Source organism: Bufo bufo, chromosome 3, assembly GCF_905171765.1.
Source record: "Bufo bufo chromosome 3, aBufBuf1.1, whole genome shotgun sequence".
NCBI lineage: Eukaryota > Metazoa > Chordata > Amphibia > Anura > Bufonidae > Bufo > Bufo bufo.
The window spans coordinates 476,360,905-476,376,285 of NC_053391.1; positions in this window are offsets into that span (position 1 = coordinate 476,360,905).

Below are 15,381 nucleotides of genomic sequence, written 5' to 3' on the forward strand. Positions count from 1 at the left end.
ATATTAACAATATGATTTCCAAACCAACACGAAATACGTTAAGAGAAAGTAAAGTGATTTACTATAGCAGTTCTGTAGGTTTGGGACAATGTACTCACATACAGCATAAAGTTGGTTTGGTCCATGATAAGTTGGGCCAGGTCATCAGAAATGAAAAATGTGAAAAACCCTGCCGCCTGTACACGGCTCCATGCAGCGCCAGTAAACGCTGGTAATTTGGGGGCATAGGTGGTTAGGTGCAACCAACTGGATTCGGGTGCAGGCACCACCTGAGTGCTAATCCTCCAGCGACTGACATTGATGCTCTGATGCTGACAAATTAGCTCTGACTGACACTGATGCTCTCAGGCTGATGGATTACCACTGACTGACACTGACTGATGCTGATGGATTACCACTGACTGATGCTGATGGATTACCACTGACTGACAATGGCTGATGCTGATGGATTACCACTGACTGACACTGACTGATGCTGATGGATTACCACTGACTGACACTGACTGATGCTGATGGATTACCACTGACTGACACTGACTGATGCTGATGGATTACCACTGACTGATGCTGATGGATTACCACTGACTGATGCTGATGGATTACCACTGACTGACAATGGCTGATGCTGATGGATTACCACTGACTGACACTGACTGATGCTGATGGATTACCACTGACTGATGCTGATGGATTACCACTGACTGATGCTGATGGATTACCACTGACTGACAATGGCTGATGCTGATGGATTACCACTGACTGACACTGACTGATGCTGATGGATTACCACTGACTGACACTGACTGATGCTGATGGATTACCACTGACTGATGCTGATGGATTACCACTGACTGACAATGGCTGATGCTGATGGATTACCACTGACTGACAATGGCTGATGCTGATGGATTACCACTGACTGACACTGACTGATGCTGATGGATTAACACTGACTGACACTGACTGATGCTGATGGATTAACACTTACTGACACTGACTGATGCTGATGGATTACCACTGACTGACACTGACTGATGCTGATGGATTACCACTGACTGACACTGACTGATGCTGATGGATTACCACTGACTGACAATGACTGATGCTGATGGATTACCACTGACTGACAATGACTGATGCTGATGGATTACCACTGACTGACACTGACTGATGCTGATGGATTACCACTGACTGACACTGACTGATGCTGATGGATTACCACTGACTGACACTGACTGATGCTGATGGATTACCACTGACTGATGCTGATGGATTACCACTGACTGATGCTGATGGATTACCACTGACTGACAATGGCTGATGCTGATGGATTACCACTGACTGACACTGACTGATGCTGATGGATTACCACTGACTGATGCTGATGGATTACCACTGACTGACACTGACTGATGCTGATGGATTACCACTGACTGATGCTGATGGATTACCACTGACTGACAATGGCTGATGCTGATGGATTACCACTGACTGACAATGGCTGATGCTGATGGATTACCACTGACTGACACTGACTGATGCTGATGGATTAACACTGACTGACACTGACTGATGCTGATGGATTAACACTTACTGACACTGACTGATGCTGATGGATTACCACTGACTGACACTGACTGATGCTGATGGATTACCACTGACTGACACTGACTGATGCTGATGGATTACCACTGACTGACAATGACTGATGCTGATGGATTACCACTGACTGACAATGACTGATGCTGATGGATTACCACTGACTGACACTGACTGATGCTGATGGATTACCACTGACTGACACTGACTGATGCTGATGGATTACCACTGACTGACACTGACTGATGCTGATGGATTACCACTGACTGACACTGACTGATGCTGATGGATTACCACTGACTGACACTGACTGATGCTGATGGATTACCACTGACTGACAATGACTGATGCTGATGGATTACCACTGACTGACAATGACTGATGCTGATGGATTACCACCGACTGACAATGACTGATGCTGATGGATTAATGCTGACTGACACTGATGCAGACAGATTAGTACTGATTGACACTGACTGAGACTGATGAATTTTTGTCTCACTTCAGTACGTGGCATTTATCATGTAGAGGAAGTTAATACAAGGCACTTACTAATGTATTGTGATTGTCCATATTGCTTCCTTTGCCGGCTGGATTCATTTTTCCATCACATTATACACTGCTTGTTTCCATGGTTACGACCACCCTGCAATCAATCATTGGTGGCCGTGCTTGCACACTATAGGAAAAATCTATTACTGTGCACTTGTGGGCGTTTCTACATTGGGAAGACCATCAGGTGTCTTTTTGAACGAGTCAGGGAGCATTTTAATTCCATCAAGACAGGGAAAGGATGCCCAAGATTGATAGATCACATGAGAGAAGCCCACGGTGGTGATGTGAGCTGTATTTCTGCAGGGGGGGATAGACACCGCCTCCTCCTGCAGAGAGAAGCTAGATGGATCTTACGTACACAAGCCCTGGGGGAACTCGGATTAAGAGATAGAAATGATCTCAGTCCCATCCTTTAGTATCAAACTCATAAACATATTTTTGTATTGTGCACACCACTTATAACCCTTGATTGATACACATGTATTGTTTTTACATATATTTCTCTGAGTCACCCCCTTTTCATGTAGACGCAGCCTGGCTTGTTAATTTCCATGACAACAGCCTGCACCAGCAATTAAAAGGAGCGATGCGTAAGCACGCATTGACGCACAGCCTGAGGAAGCGCATGTAGCACGAAACGGCCGCCGCTGTTCAATGCGTGCTTCAGAATTGTCCGCCCCCTGCCTGATGTTATTTTGGAAATAAAGCTGCCGATATTGCAACACACGGGTGAGTGCTGCTGTCTATTTTCTCCTCTACACTGGCTCCATGTGCTGTAATATATTCTGACTGTCCATATTGCCTCCTTTGCTGGCTGGATTCATTTTTCCATTACATTATACACTGCTCGTTTCCATGGTTACGACCACCCTGCAATCAATCATTGGTGGCCGTGCTTGCACACTATATGAAAAAGTGTCAGCCTCTTTGGTGGCCGGGACCATGGGAGCGCACATAGGCTAGTGCTTTTTCCTATATTGTGCAAACAAGACCATCACAGATGGATTGCAGGGTGGTCTGTAACCATGGAAACTAGTAGTGTATAATGTGATGGAAAAATGAATCCAGCCAGCAAAGGAGGCAATATGGCCAATCATAATACATCAGTAAGTGGCTTGTATTAACTTTCTCCACATGATAAATGCCACTTACTGAAGTGAGACAATTCCTTTAACTCTAACTGACAAGTGACAGTGACTGACACCGATGCTCTCATGCTGATGGATTAATGCTGACTGACACTGACGCTGACTGACACTGACGGTCTGATACTGATGGATTAACACTGACTGACACTGACGCTGACTGACACTGATGCTCTGATGCTGACAGATTAACAGTGAATAACACTGAATGACACTGATGCTCTGACGCCTATTCTTAATGCTGACTGGCACTGATGGATAAACTCTGACTGACACTGACGGTCTGATACTGATGGATTAACACTGACTGACACTGACGCTGACTGACACTGACGCTCTGATACTGATGCATTAACACTGACTGACACTGATGCTGACTGACACTGACGCTCTGATACTGATGGATTAACACTGACTGACACTGACACTGACTGACACTGACGGTCTGATACTGATGGATTAACACTGACTGACACTGACGCTGACTGACACTGACGGTCTGATACTGATGGATTAACACTGACTGACACTGACGCTGACTGACACTGACGCTCTGATACTGATGCATTAACACTGACTGACACTGATGCTGACTGACACTGACGCTCTGATACTGATGGATTAACACTGACTGACACTGACACTGACTGACACTAACGGTCTGATACTGATGGATTAACACTGACTGACACTGACGCTGACTGACACTGATGCTCTGATGCTGATGGATTAACACTGACTGACACTGATGCTGACTGACACTGACGCTCTGATACTGATGGATTAACACTGACTGACACTGACACTGACTGACACTGATGCTCTGATGCTGACAGATTAACAGTGAATAACACTGAATGACACTGATGCTCTGACGCCTATTCTTAATGCTGACTGGCACTGATGGATAAACTCTGACTGACACTGACGGTCTGATACTGATGGATTAACACTGACTGACACTGACGCTGACTGACACTGACGCTCTGATACTGATGCATTAACACTGACTGACACTGATGCTGACTGACACTGACGCTCTGATACTGATGGATTAACACTGACTGACACTGACACTGACTGACACTGACGGTCTGATACTGATGGATTAACACTGACTGACACTGACGCTGACTGACACTGACGGTCTGATACTGATGGATTAACACTGACTGACACTGACGCTGACTGACACTGACGCTCTGATACTGATGGATTAACACTGACTGACACTGATGCTGACTGACACTGACGCTCTGATACTGATGGATTAACACTGACTGACACTGACACTGACTGACACTAACGGTCTGATACTGATGGATTAACACTGACTGACACTGACGCTGACTGACACTGATGCTCTGATGCTGATGGATTAACACTGACTGACACTGATGCTGACTGACACTGACGCTCTGATACTGATGGATTAACACTGACTGACACTGACGCTGACTGACACTGACGCTCTGATACTGATTCATTAACACTGACTGACACTGATGCTGACTGACACTGACGCTCTGATACTGATGGATTAACACTGACTGACACTGACACTGACTGACACTGACGGTCTGATACTGATGGATTAACACTGACTGACACTGACGCTGACTGACACTGACGGTCTGATACTGATGGATTAACACTGACTGACACTGACGCTGACTGACACTGACGCTCTGATACTGATGCATTAACACTGACTGACACTGATGCTGACTGACACTGACGCTCTGATACTGATGGATTAACACTGACTGACACTGACACTGACTGACACTAACGGTCTGATACTGATGGATTAACACTGACTGACACTGACGCTGACTGACACTGATGCTCTGATGCTGATGGATTAACACTGACTGACACTGATGCTGACTGACACTGACGCTCTGATACTGATGGATTAACACTGACTGACACTGACACTGACTGACACTGACGGTCTGATACTGATGGATTAACACTGACTGACACTGACGCTGACTGACACTGATGCTCTGATGCTGACAGATTAACAGTGAATAACACTGAATGACACTGATGCTCTGACGCCTATTCTTAATGCTGACTGGCACTGATGGATAAACTCTGACTGACACTGACGGTCTGATACTGATGGATTAACACTGACTGACACTGACGCTGACTGACACTGACGCTCTGATACTGATGCATTAACACTGACTGACACTGATGCTGACTGACACTGATGCTCTGATACTGATGGATTAACACTGACTGACACTGACACTGACTGACACTGACACTGACTGACACTGACGGTCTGATACTGATGGATTAACACTGACTGACACTGACGCTGACTGACACTGATGCTCTGATGCTGATGGATTAACACTGACTGACACTGATGCTGACTGACACTGACGCTCTGATACTGATGGATTAACACTGACTGACACTGACACTGACTGACACTGACGGTCTGATACTGATGGATTAACACTGACTGACACTGATGCTGACTAGAGTTGAGCGAACACCTGGATGTTCAGGTTTGAGAAGTTCGGCCGAACTTCCCGGAAATGTTCGGGTTCGGGATCCGAACCCGATCCGAACTTCGTCCCGAACCCGAGCCCCATTAAAGTCAATGGGGACCCGAACTTTTGGGCACTAAAAAGGCTGTAAAACAGCCCAGGAAAGAGCTAGAGGGCTGCAAAAGGCAGCAACATGTAGGTAAATCCCCTGCAAACAAATGTGGATAGGGAAATGAATTAAAATTAAAATAAAAAAAATAAAAATGAACCAATATCAATTGGACAGAGGTCCCATAGCAGAGAATCTGGCTTCACGTCAGCAGAGAATCAGTCTCTTCATGCCATAGCAAAGAATCTGGCTTCATGTCAGCAGAGAATCAGTCTCTTCATGCCATAGCAGAGAATCAGGCTTCACGTCACCCACCACTGGAACAGGCCACTGTCACACATTTAGGCCCAGGAACCCAGGCAGAGGAGAGGTCCCGTAACAGAGAATCTGGCCTTATGTCAGCGCAGAATCTGTCTTCATGTCATAGCAGAGAATCAGGCTTCACGTCACCCACCACTGGAACAGGCCACTGTCACACATTTAGGCCCCGGCACCCAGAAAGAGGAGAGCGGTCCCGTAACAGAGAATCTGGCCTTATGTCAGCGCAGAATCTGTCTTCATGTCATAGCAGAGAATCAGGCTTCACGTCACCCACCACTGGAACAGGCCACTGTCACACATTTAGGCCCAGGCACCCAGGCAGAGGAGAGAGGTCCCGTAACAGAGAATCTGGCCTTATGTCAGCGCAGAATCTGTCTTCATGTCATAGCAGAGAATCAGGCTTCACGTCACCCACCACTGGAACAGGCCACTGTCACACATTTAGGCCCAGGCACCCAGGCAGAGGAGAGAGGTCCCGTAACAGAGAATCTGGCCTTATGTCAGCGCAGAATCTGTATTCATGTCATAGCAGAGAATCAGGCTTCACGTCACCCACCACTGGAACAGGCCACTGTCACACATTTAGGCCCCGGCACCCAGACAGAGGAGAGCGGTCCCGTAACAGAGAATCTGGCCTTATGTCAGCGCAGAATCTGTCTTCATGTCATAGCAGAGAATCAGGCTTCACGTCACCCACCACTGGAACAGGCCACTGTCACACATTTAGGCCCAGGCACCCAGGCAGAGGAGAGAGGTCCCGTAACAGAGAATCTGGCCTTATGTCAGCGCAGAATCTGTCTTCATGTCATAGCAGAGAATCAGGCTTCACGTCACCCACCACTGGAACAGGCCACTGTCACACATTTAGGCCCAGGCACCCAGGCAGAGGAGAGAGGTCCCGTAACAGAGAATCTGGCCTTATGTCAGCGCAGAATCTGTATTCATGTCATAGAAGAGAATCAGGCTTCACGTCACCCACCACTGGAACAGGCCACTGTCACACATTTAGGCCCCGGCACCCAGACAGAGGAGAGCGGTCCCGTAACAGAGAATCTGGCCTTATGTCAGCGCAGAATCTGTCTTCATGTCATAGCAGAGAATCAGGCTTCACGTCACCCACCACTGGAACAGGCCACTGTCACACATTTAGGCCCAGGCACCCAGGCAGAGGAGAGAGGTCCCGTAACAGAGAATCTGGCCTTATGTCAGCGCAGAATCTGTCTTCATGTCATAGCAGAGAATCAGGCTTCACGTCACCCACCACTGGAACAGGCCACTGTCACACATTTAGGCCCCGGCACCCAGACAGAGGAGAGCGGTTCCGTAACAGAGAATCTGGCCTTATGTCAGCACAGAATCTGTCTTCATGTCATAGCAGAGAATCAGGCTTCACGTCACCCACCACTGGAACAGGCCACTGTCACACATTTAGGCCCAGGCACCCAGGCAGAGGAGAGAGGTCCCGTAACAGAGAATCTGGCCTTATGTCAGCGCAGAATCTGTATTCATGTCATAGCAGAGAATCAGGCTTCACGTCACCCACCACTGGAACATGCCACTGTCACACATTTAGGCCCCGGCACCCAGACAGAGGAGAGCGGTCCCGTAACAGAGAATCTGGCCTTAAGTCAGCGCAGAATCTGTCTTCATGTCATAGCAGAGAATCAGGCTTCACGTCACCCACCACTGGAACAGGCCACTGTCACACATTTAGGCCCAGGCACCCAGGCAGAGGAGAGAGGTCCCGTAACAGAGAATCTGGCCTTATGTCAATGCAGAATCTGTATTCATGTCATAGCAGAGAATCAGGCTTCACGTCACCCACCACTGGAACAGGCCACTGTCACACATTTAGGGCCCGGCACCCAGACAGAGGAGAGAGGTTCCGTAACAGAGAATCTGGCCTTATGTCAGCGCAGAATCTGTCTTCATGTCATAGCAGAGAATCAGGCTTCACGTCACCCACCACTGGAACAGGCCACTGTCACACATTTAGGCCCAGGCACCCAGGCAGAGGAGAGAGGTCCCGTAACAGAGAATCTGGCCTTATGTCAGCGCAGAATCTGTATTCATGTCATAGCAGAGAATCAGGCTTCACGTCACCCACCACTGGAACAGGCCACTGTCACATATTTAGGCCCCGGCACCCAGACAGAGGAGAGGTTCATTCAACTTTGGGTTGCCCCGCAATATAATGGTAAAATGAAATTAAAAATAGTATTGAATGAGGAAGTGCCCTGGAGTAGAATAATATATTGTTAAGGGGAGGTAGTTAATATCTAATCTGCACAAGGGATGGACAGGTCCTGTGGGATCCATGCCTGGTTCATTTTTATGAACGTCAGCTTGTCCACATTGGCTGTAGACAGGCGGCTGCGTTTGTCTGTAATGACGCCTCCTGCCGTGCTGAATACACGTTCAGACAAAACGCTGGCCGCCGGGCAGGCCAGCACCTCCAAGGCATAAAAGGCTAGCTCTGGCCACGTGGACAATTTGGAGACCCAGAAGTTGAATGGGGCCGAACCATCAGTCAGTACGTGGAGGGGTGTGCACAGGTACTGTTCCACCATGTTAGTGAAATGTTGCCTCCTGCTAACACGTTCCGTATCAGGTGGTGGTGCACTTAGCTGTGGCGTGTTGACAAAACTTTTCCACATTTCTGCCATGCTAACCCTGCCCTCAGAGGAGCTGGGCGTGACACAGCTGCGTTGGCGACCTCTTGCTCCTCCTCTGCCTTCGCTTTGGGCTTCCACTGGTTCCCCTGTGACATTTGGGAATGCTCTCAGTAGCGCGTCTACCAACGTGCGCTTGTACTCGCGCATCTTCCTATCACGCTCCAGTGTAGGAAGTAAGGTGGGCACATTGTCTTTGTACCGGGGATCCAGCAGGGTGGCAACCCAGTAGTCCGCACACGTTAAAATGTGGGCAACTCTGCTGTCGTTGCGCAGGCACTGCAGCATGTAGTCGCTCATGTGTGCCAGGCTGCCCAGAGGTAAGGACAAGCTGTCCTCTGTGGGAGGCGTATCGTCATCGTCCTGTGTTTCCCCCCAGCCACGCACCAGTGATGGGCCCGAGCTGCTTTGGGTGCCACCCCGCTGTGAACATGCTTCATCCTCATCCTCCTCCACTTCCTCCTTATCCTCGTCCTCCTCATCCTCCAGTAGTGGGCCCTGTCTGGCCACATTTGTACCTGGCCTCTGGTGTTGCAAAAAACCTCCCTCTGAGTCACTTCGAAGAGACTGGCCTGAAAGTGCTAAAAATGACCCCTCTTCCTCCTCTTCCTCCTGGGCCACCTCCTCTTCCATCATCGCCCTAAGTGTTTTCTCAAGGAGACATAGAAGTGGTATTGTAACGCTGATAACGGCGTCATCGCCACTGGCCATGTTGGTGGAGTACTCGAAACAGCGCAACAGGGCACACAGGTCTCGCATGGAGGCCCAGTCATTGGTGGTGAAGTGGGTCTGATCCACAGTGCGACTGACCCGTGCGTGCTGCAGCTGAAACTCCACTATGGCCTGCTGCTGCTCGCACAGTCTGTCCAGCATATGCAAGGTGGAGTTCCACCTGGTGGGCACGTCGCATATGAGGCGGTGAGCGGGATGGCCGAAGTTACGCTGTAGCGCAGACAGGCGAGCAGCGGCAGGGTGTGAACGCCGGAAGCGCGAACAGACGGCCCGCACTTTATGCAGCAGCTCTGACATGTCGGGGTAGTTGCGAATGAACTTCTGCACCACCAAATTCAGCACATGCGCCAGGCAAGGGATGTGCGTCAAATCGGCTAGTCCCAGAGCTGCAACGAGATTTCGCCCATCATCGCACACCACCAGGCCGGGCTTGAGGCTCACCGGCAGCAACCACTCGTCGGTCTGTTGTTCTATACCCCGCCACAACTCCTGTGCGGTGTGGGGCCTGTCCCCCAAACATATGAGTTTCAGAATGGCCTGCTGACGTTAACCCCGTGCTGTGCTGAAGTTGGTGGTGAAGGTGTGTGGCTGACTGGATGAGCAGGTGGAAGAAGAGGAGGAGGAAGCTGAGTAGGAGGAGGAGGAGACAGGAGGCAAAGAATGTTGCCCTGCGATCCTTGGCGGCGGAAGGACGTGCGCCAAACAGCTCTCTCGCCTGGGGCCCAGCCGCCACTACATTTACCCAGTGTGCAGTTTGGGAGATATAGCGTCCCTGGCCGTGCTTACTGGTCCACGTATCTGTGGTTAGGTGGACCTTGCCACAGATGGCGTTGCGCAGTGCACACTTGATTTTATCGGACACTTGTTTGTGCAGGGAAGGCACGGCTCTCTTGGAGAAGTAGTGGCGGCTGGGAACAACATACTGTGGGACAGCAAGTGACATGAGCTGTTTGAAGCTGTGTGTGTCCACCAGCCTAAATGACAGCATTTCATAGGCCAGTAGTTTAGAAATACTGGCATTCAGGGCCAGGGATCGAGGGTGGCTAGGTGGGAATTTACGCTTTCTCTCAAATGTTTGTGAGATGGAGAGCTGAACGCTGCCGTGTGACATGGTTGAGATGCTTGGTGACGCAGGTGGTGGTGTTGGTGGTACATCCCATGTTTGCTGGGCGGAAGGTGCCAACGTTCCTCCAGAGGCGGAGGAAGAGGCCGAGGCGGCGGCAGCAGCAGCAGAAGAGGCCGAGGCGGCGGCAGCAGCAGAAGAGGCCGAGGCGGCAGCAGCAGAAGAGGTAGCAGGGGGAGCCTGAGTGACTTCCTTGTTTTTAAGGTGTTTACTCCACTGCAGTTCATGCTTTGCATGCAGGTGCCTGGTCATGCAGGTTGTGCTAAGGTTCAGAACGTTAATGCCTCGCTTCAGGCTCTGATGGCACAGCGTGCAAACCACTCGGGTCTTGTCGTCAGCACATTGTTTGAAGAAGTGCCATGCCAGGGAACTCCTTGAAGCTGCCTTTGGGGTGCTCGGTCCCAGATGGCGGCGGTCAGTAGCAGGCGGAGTCTCTTGGCGGCGGGCTTTCTGATTTTGCCCACTGCTCCCTCTTTTGCTACGCTGTTGGCTCGGTCTCACCACTGCCTCTTCCTCCGAACTGTGAAAGTCAGTGGCACGACCTTCATTCCATGTGGGGTCTAGGACCTCATCGTCCCCTGCATCGTCTTCCACCCAGTCTTGATCCCTGACCTCCTGTTCAGTCTGCACACTGCAGAAAGACGCAGCAGTTGGCACCTGTGTTTCGTCGTCATCAGAGACGTGCTGAGGTGGTATTCCCATGTCCTCATCATCAGGAAAAATAAGTGGTTGTGCGTTAGTGCATTCTATCTCTTCCACCCCTGGGGAAGGGCTAGGTGGATGCCCTTGGGAAACCCTGGCAGCAGAGTCTTCAAACAGCATAAGAGACTGCTGCATAACTTGAGGCTCAGACAGTTTCCCTGATATGCATGGGGGTGATGTGACAGACCGATGGGCTTGGTTTTCATGCGCTTTCTGCAGAAGACTGGGTGGGAGATAATGTGAACGTGCTGGATCCACTGTCGGCCACCCAATTGACTAATGCCTGTACCTGCTCAGGCCTTACCATCCTTAGAACGGCATTGGGCCCCACCAAATATCTGAAAATTCTGCTGGCTACTAGGACCTGAGGTAGTTGGTTCACTAGGACGTGTGGCTGTGGCAGAACGGCCACGTTCTCTCCCAGCACCAGAGGGTCCACTAACACCACCACGACCATGTCCACGTCCGCGTCCGCGTCCCTTATTAGATGTTTTCCTCATTGTTCCCGTTCACCACAATTTTGAGAATGGCAAATTTGGGAATGCTTTTTCAACCCAGAACAAAAAGTCTGCTTTTACGGTCACTACAAATAACTTTACCAGCTAAAACAGTGCAGATTTGGTTGAATAGAGATGTGAGACCTGTTTTTTTTTGCGCTGTGTGACAGGTATAGGTTTAATCACAGAATCACACTTCTATCAGCACGCTAGCGTGTGTCTTAGGTTTTTCTGAATGACACTATCAATACCTTCAATGTAAGATTTTCTTTTTGGGATAGATTTCAAGTAGGCCTCAAATACCAGAAACTAGTTATTTTGAGAATGGCAAATTTGGGAATGCTTTTTCAACCCAGAACAAAAAGTCTGCTTTTACGGTAGCTACAAATAACTTGACCAGCTAAAACAGTGCAGATTTGGTTGAATAGAGATGTGAGACCTGTTTTTTTTTTGCGCTGTGTGACAGGTATAGGTTTAATCACAGAATCACACTTCTATCAGCACGCTAGCGTGTGTCTTAGGTTTTTCTGAATGACACTATCAATACCTTCAATGTAAGATTTTCTTTTTGGGATAGATTTTAAGTAGGCCTCAAATACCAGAAACTAGTTATTTTGAGAATGGCAAATTTGGGAATGCTTTTTAAACCCAGAACAAAAAATTTGCTTTTACGGTCACTACAAATAACTTGACCAGCTAAAACAGTGCAGATTTGGTTGAATAGAGATGTGAGACCTGTTTTTTTTTTGCGCTGTGTGACAGGTATAGGTTTAATCACAGAATCACACTTCTATCAGCACGCTAGCGTGTGTCTTAGGTTTTTCTGAATGACACTATCAATACCTTCAATGTAAGATTTTCTTTTTGGGATAGATTTCAAGTAGGCCTCAAATACCAGAAACTAGTTATTTTGAGAATGGCAAATTTGGGAATGCTTTTTAAACCCAGAACAAAAAATTTGCTTTTACGGTCACTACAAATAACTTGACCAGCTAAAACAGTGCAGATTTGGTTGAATAGAGATGTGAGACCTGTTTTTTTTTGCGCTGTGTGACAGGTATAGGTTTAATCACAGAATCACACTTCTATCAGCACGCTAGCGTGTGTCTTAGGTTTTTCTGAATGACACTATCAATACCTTCAATGTAAGATTTTCTTTTTGGGATAGATTTCAAGTAGGCCTCAAATACCAGAAACTAGTTATTTTGAGAATGGCAAATTTGGGAATGCTTTTTCAAACCAGAACAAAAAGTCTGCTTTTACGGTCACTACAAATAACTTGACCAGCTAAAACAGTGCAGATTTGGTTGAATAGAGATGTGAGACCTGTTTTTTTTTGCGCTGTGTGACAGGTATAGGTTTAATCACAGAATCACACTTCTATCAGCACGCTAGCGTGTGTCTTAGGTTTTTCTGAATGACACTATCAATACCTTCAATGTAAGATTTTCTTTTTGGGATAGATTTCAAGTAGGCCTCAAATACCAGAAACTAGTTATTTTGAGAATGGCAAATTTGGGAATGCTTTTTCAACCCAGAACAAAAAGTCTGCTTTTACGGTCACTACAAATAACTTGACCAGCTAAAACACTGCAGATTTGGTTGAATAAAGATGTGAGATTTGTTTTTTTTTTGCGCTGTGTGACAGGTATAGGTTTAATCACAGAACCACACTTCTATCAGCACGCTAGCGTGTGTCTTAGGTTTTTCTGAATGACACTATCAATACCTTCAATGTAAGATTTTCTTTTTGGGATAGATTTCAAGTAGGCCTCAAATACCAGAAACTAGTTATTTTGAGAATGGCAAATTTGGGAATGCTTTTTCAACCCAGAACAAAAAGTCTGCTTTTACGGTCACTACAAATAACTTGACCAGCTAAAACAGCGCAGATTTGGTTGAATAGAGATGTGAGACCTGTTTTTTTTTGCGCTGTGTGACAGGTATAGGTTTAATCACAGAATCACACTTCTATCAGCACGCTAGCGTGTGTCTTAGGTTTTTCTGAATGACACTATCAATACCTTCAATGTAAGATTTTCTTTTTGGGATAGATTTTAAGTAGGCCTCAAATACCAGAAACTAGTTATTTTGAGAATGGCAAATTTGGGAATACTTTTTCAACCCAGAACAAAAAGTCTGCTTTTACGGTCACTACAAATAACTTGACCAGCTAAAACAGTGCAGATTTGGTTGAATAGAGATGTGAGACCTGTTTTTTTTTGCGCTGTGTGACAGGTATAGGTTTAATCACAGAATCACACTTCTATCAGTACGCTAGCGTGTGTGTTAGGTTTTTCTGAATGACACTATCAATACCTTAAATGTAAGATTTTCTTTTTGGGATAGATTTCAAGTAGGCCTCAAATACCAGAAACTAGTTATTTTGAGAATGGCAAATTTGGGAATGCTTTTTCAACCCAGAACAAAAAGTCTGCTTTTACGGTCACTACAAAAAACTTGACCAGCTAAAACAGTGCAGATTTGGTTGAATAGAGATGTGAGACCTGTTTTTTTTTGCGCTGTGTGACAGGTATAGGTTTAATCACAGAATCACACTTCTATCAGCACGCTAGCGTGTGTCTTAGGTTTTTCTGAATGACACTATCAATACCTTCAATGTAAGATTTTCTTTTTGGGATAGATTTCAAGTAGGCCTCAAATACCAGAAACTAGTTATTTTGAGAATGGCAAATTTGGGAATGCTTTTTCAACCCAGAACAAAAAGTCTGCTTTTACAGTCACTACAAATAACTTGACCAGCTAAAACAGTGCAGATTTGGTTGAATAGAGATGTGAGACCTGTTTTTTTTTGCGCTGTGTGACAGGTATAGGTTTAATCACAGAATCACACTTCTATCAGCACGCTAGCGTGTGTCTTAGGTTTTTCTGAATGACACTATCAATACCTTCAATGTAAGATTTTCTTTTTGGGATAGATTTCAAGTAGGCCTCAAATACCAGAAACTAGTTATTTTGAGAATGGCAAATTTGGGAATGCTTTTTCAACCCAGAAAAAAAAGTGTGCTTTTACGGTCAATACAAATAACTTGACCAACTAAAACAGTACAGATTTGGTTGAATAGAAATGTCAGGTCTATTTTTTAGGCGCTGGGTGACAGGCTCAACTTGCCCCTGATGTAATATATGGCTAAAAAATAACCACACTGTTGATGGTTAAATGCACTTGGGTGACACAGGCTCAGCCTGCACCAGATGTAGTATATGGCCAAAAAATAATCTGACTGTTGATGGTTAAATGCACTTGGGTGACACAGGCTCAGCCTGCAGCTGATGTAGGATATAGCACAAAATAACCACACTATCGATGGTCAAATACACTTGGGTGACACAGGCTCAGCCTGCAGCTGATGTAGTATATGGCCAACAAATAATCAGACTGTTGATGGTTA